This window comes from Sitophilus oryzae, unplaced genomic scaffold (genome assembly GCF_002938485.1).
Source record: "Sitophilus oryzae breed Bouriz unplaced genomic scaffold, Soryzae_2.0 scaffold_1316_pilon_pilon, whole genome shotgun sequence".
Lineage (NCBI taxonomy): Eukaryota > Metazoa > Arthropoda > Insecta > Coleoptera > Curculionidae > Sitophilus > Sitophilus oryzae.
This window is the reverse complement of record NW_022145967.1, coordinates 1-5,404: the sequence shown is the minus strand read 5'-3', so window position 1 is coordinate 5,404 and position 5,404 is coordinate 1. Positions and strand designations below refer to the sequence as shown.

Genomic DNA, 5,404 nt, shown 5'->3' with positions numbered 1-5,404 from the left:
CAGAGATAACTACGAGATGCCCAAGTCAATGTGTATAACTGGTTCTCTAATAGCTATATATAAAAATCCAATGACGGATCCGTTGAATCTGGAGATAGTTGGCGCTGCGATCGGCGCTAAGCGATTCAAAAAGCGCGCCTTTATTTGAATTTAAATATTTTTATATATATATTATAATTACCAAATAAAAGACTAATATAAGAATTAAATTATTTATTAAGAGATAAAAAAATAATATTTTCAAATATGTTACAATAAAATGATAATTTTAAATAAACATAATAATAAATAAATGGTACAAGGAAATAAAACAAACATTTGAGATACAAATGTTGCAGTAAAAAAACAGTAAAAAATGGAATATCCGCCTTTTTTCATATGAAAAAACCATGACATCAGGGAAAAAGCTTTACGTGCCATATGCTTAACGCACGTTAGGGTCCACGTGGAAACACAAACATTCAGCACGGCGAAACAACGTGGCCGCATCCGAAACTCCTTCCAAAGAAAACTTTTCAATACATTGACAAATTTTTATCCTGTGTCCATCCTTGAAAAAAAAAGTATTATTAGATGTGAATGAATTAGGGTTTCCATACATCCGGATTTGGCATGTTTTAGTTTTTATGGTGTCTGGGGTATTATGCGATTAAACTGTTTCACAAAATTATTTAGTTTTTATGATCAGATTTACCGTACTTTCTTTCAATTTCCGATTGGATTACCCTTAAAATCGATCGGACACCTTAAAAATTAAAAAGAACATTCTTTCTAAGGTTTCCATGTTTAGGTTTTTAAGGTGTTTATTAGGTGCATACCTAATTATAGTAAAATAAAATATATTCCTTAAAGTCTTAAAAAAATTGAAAATTAAAAGGGTTACAAAATATGTATTTCTTCTTTATGTATGTATATGCTAGAAGAGCTAGAAGAATGTCAGACTGTACTAATAAAAATTACACATAATTAATTGCAGTATGCCATATATGAATTCTCGTATAAGACCATATGAGGAATACATTTTTTTATTTGAAAGTGGAAGACAAAGACATATTATGAAATAAAATATCTTCTTTAATTAATATTATATTTAATGTTGAAATTTTGTACAAAAAATCAACATTAAATAAAGACAATGAAACTTGAAACTAATAGATGTTTTATTTCAGCATATTAATTTGTTGTTTATTGAAATTACTGGGATATATTACCCCATGTCATTTTCCTTAGGAGTGCATATTCCTTTTCAATACTATCCTACAATTGCTTCTTGGTCATGTTGCTCTAAAAACTGAAGAGTGTATATTTGTTTGATGACATATGTTTATGTTAACCCTGATGGTGCTGCAATTTGTTTTAGAACATAGTTCACCTAGAAAATATAATACTGGTTATGTCATTTTTTTATGTAATTGTGATATGTTTTGATCTGTAATGTGTTCTGTAATGTGAGCTGTTTTCATGACAAATTAAAAATTTATTCCTGTTGGTTTAATATATAAACAAACATAAACATTGAAAATTTGAAATTTTTAGTTTGATAGTTGTTAATGTTGACTAAATATCATATTAAAAGAAAATAACCATCTATTAAGAATACCGATATTTTATATGCTACACCAAGGATATTTTTATACTTAAATACTTCTATTAGTACTTCTTGAAAAAATATTATAATCTACGTCCTACATCCAATCTAAGTCCAATGAAAAATATCGAATTTTGGATTGTAGCATTATTTCAGAGAATCATAGTGCGTTGGAACAGATGGTTGTATGAACATCAGCATTTTCTACAATACTAAATATAATAGATTTATTTGGTATTTTAGTATTTGAGATTAATTCTATAAAATTTATTGTTCGTTCTTATAAATGTTGGTTTAATTAATTCACGGTTATTCAGCTCATTAGACACGGAGTAATGTACTGTAGCCAAACGATTAGATTTTTACAAATTGTAAGTTTTGGATTTGTTGTAGGACTATTTATAATTATTTGCAACAAGTACTACAGTGTCCCAAATAAATAAAAATATCAAACACTAGTTAAGTAGATGTAAAAGAGGACTAATTAATATGATCTCAGTATTCGAACTACATACATTAATTGACTATTTGCGTTGATTAATAATTGCTCCAGTACTAAAAAAAACTGAATTTTGTATGTGTATTAGACAATGTGGTAAAAGTAACACCTAAATTTTATGTCATTTTTTGATAAATGCTTATTTATAATAACAGAGACGTTCATATTCATAACTTTTTAATATATTGATTTCTGATTCAAATCTACATTTATTTATAATAATTTATTAACTAACACAATTAAATGTGATTAATTAATATTTGGGCGGAAATAATGGTGGTATATTTAATTAATGGTACACTCTTTTGCAAAGATTTAAATAGTTATCTCTTTGTAAACAAATGGGCTAGCAATATTATCGTTTTTAGCATCGGTACAGTCTAAAATGTCAATATTATAAGAAAATGCATTTTCTATGAGAATTTGAAGATATAGGTAAAACGTTATATAATACAATTAAATTGTGCATCTGATTCACGTAAAATATACAGGGTGTTCCATTTAAATTAAACAAGTTATTGCCGTTTAAAGCTAGTAATTATTTAAAATAAATTTTAATATAAAATAAAATTTTTAGACACTCTGTATAAGATAGTATTATTTTTATTATTGCAACACAAAATTTAGAAAACAGAAAAACTTCAGTACAATATTTGGTTTTAAAAACTTAAATACCCCTAGAGAAATAAAGCATTAAAATTGTTACTGCATTTTTAGGTGAGATAAACCTTAATCAAAGTTATCTTTATTTTAATTGGAGAAACTAAAAATTTCATAATATAGAGAGTGTTCCATTTAAAAAAATACAACATTGGTATTTTTTATTTATTCGGAACAATCTGTATCTTACAAAAGTACGTTTAAATTGTAGCTCTAATAGTCCTTAAACAAACCCAAATCTTTTATAATTTGGAAAAATTCAAAATCTTTGGCTACAATACTCCGTGTCGAATGAGGTGAATAACCCTGTATAGCAAGATTACACCTTCGATGGTATTAATCTGAAAGCGCTGTTAGTTCCTTACCTAATTTTTGAGTTAATATTATATTATCCTTTAAATTTATCCCACTATCTACTAGCACTTTTATTTTTCTGTTGGGTATAGACTCATAAGGTAAATAAGTATATAGATATTCTTGTGTGAATTTTCACTATCTTGAAATCACTAAAACAAAGGTAAATTAATAAATGAATTTTTTCCAATATGTGAAAACCAATATTGGAAGACAAAAAAAAATAGTTTACCAGATAGTCCGTTCTTTATGTTTTACCCTCTCTGATTGTATATTATCCTCTCTGATAGTCTTATCAGAAGTTGCAGTGAGGCTCCTTTACCCTATATTTCAGATTTTGTGACTGACATTTCCTACAAATATAGGGAATATAGGATGTAAATTATTTTATATTACGCTTTGGGATTACCTATGAATGTCGGCAGTTTTTCTACATGATACACAATGATGGTGCTTCAATTATGAAAGAACATGAAGATGATATACCACTTCTTAACCATAAGAAAAGCATGTTTTCCACAAGACAAGTGACGGATTCATCTGTCATACAGCTCTTCACCTCGTTTCCCTTTAGTAGTTTTGTTCTGTTTCTATAAAAATATCAGTTCATTCCACTTTAACTGTACCTACAAATTTTACATATTGCTTATCACCTCTATCTGCAACACGATCTTTTTATAAATACTTATAACTAAGAGATTATAAATACATGTGTAAAAGTTAATATAAACAATTACCTATTAAATTAAATATAAAATATAAAAAAATATATGTTCGAATATAACAAATTTATTTTCTAACTATTTTAAAATTGATTAGACCCGATTACTTAAAATTATTTACCAAAGTAGTAATAGGAAATATTTTATTTAAACTAGGATGTTATAAATAAAACAAAATAGTTTATATAAAGAAATAATAGAATATAAGCTTCTTTACTTACAACCATTTTTATGTTTTCTTTTTGAAAGTGAATTTTCTACACTGGTTAGTTCTTTTATAACTTGAATCACTTTTATTTTATTTTAACAGTGAATATTATTATTTTCAGGCCTATCTTCTATACACTTTCATGGTCATATATTTCTCTTGTCTAGCGAAACCTGATTATGCTGCAATGTTCAATTTTGTTATTAGTCCCATTAGAAAATAAAATACTGTATTTTTTCTCTACAAAATTACATAACATGATTTATTGTGCTGATGGAGCTGCAAAATATCAATAAATATTTTGAAATTAAAGTACCTTTGTATAAATCAAATGTGAGGACAGTTTTATACATACGTTGAATTAAAAAGAAAATGTGAATTTACAATTTTGTGATTTTTAAATGTATAGAAAAGTTAATCTTTAAAAATGGCCATATTTTAAAAAACATTGGTATTATTTGACATATAAAATATTATTTTAAAATTTAGTGTAATATTCCCTGCATATTTTATAAAAACATGGAAGTGAAACTATATAACACTTGAAAAAGAAGAAGATATGAAGAAAGATATGAAGCTAATTTACAACCCTGTATTTTAAATAACTTGAAAAAATATATACTAGAGCCTAGGGCTTAACTGCTCACCTGAATTAGTTAAATCCTGGGTAACGTTATCACAGAGTCATTCATAGAGCAGGAATAGTTATGTTTCAGTTTTATATCAACCAAATTTTACTATCATCACAAAACAACATAATTACAAAAGGCATTGTGTTATATTTTCAAAGATTCTTGTCATATTTTTGGTCTACAAATACAAAACATTATTAATTTTCTTACTCCTCAATTATTAAAATATAGCTGATCCTCAAAGAAAGTTAATATCTGACTCGAAAGTTTATAAACAGCAAATGTCCATCTACAAATAAAATTCACAAATGTGTTTTTAATATAGCATTTTTAAACAAGCTAAGCTGGCTAGCCTCAGGCAAAGAATATTGTATTTTCGTAGTAGAATTATCTTTGACTTTTTTGTCATGGCTTCTCCCATCACCGGGAGAAGAAAATTTTATCAGTTTTATTGCAATACTAAACATATGTTTATATGTACTTACTTTTCAGTATTTTTGGAAAATTATGCATTTTGGCTAAATTCTGGACTCATCTTTGTTATTTCCTCCATAGATCTATCAATACAACATTTTTCTTGAGCGAAATATAGGCCTTGTTCCCATGTTGGTCTTCAAATAAAAATTAACTAATTGCGTTGAAATTCACTAATTATTGTGGTTAATAGATACCTCTGGGTAATTCGCGCAATATATAGGATATTAGTGATCACTTAAACACACATAATATTGCTAATACAAC

At 26.8% G+C, this 5,404-nt stretch overlaps 1 long non-coding RNA gene across 3 annotated transcripts; it reads right to left on the bottom strand.

Moving 5' to 3' along the window:
* Positions 1-198: 198 nt before the first annotated feature.
* On the bottom strand, positions 199-5,404 carry LOC115875003. 3 transcript variants are annotated; one of them, XR_004048954.1, is made up of 9 exons: positions 5,335-5,404; positions 5,149-5,274; positions 4,679-4,841; positions 4,045-4,310; positions 3,511-3,727; positions 3,334-3,454; positions 3,113-3,253; positions 1,212-1,372; positions 199-550 (listed from the first exon to the last, which is right to left on the bottom strand). It is a non-coding gene; the product is annotated as an uncharacterized LOC115875003 (long non-coding RNA). The 3 variants fall into 3 exon arrangements; XR_004048955.1 differs by having other exon boundaries at positions 4,045-4,271; XR_004048953.1 differs by having other exon boundaries at positions 4,045-4,213.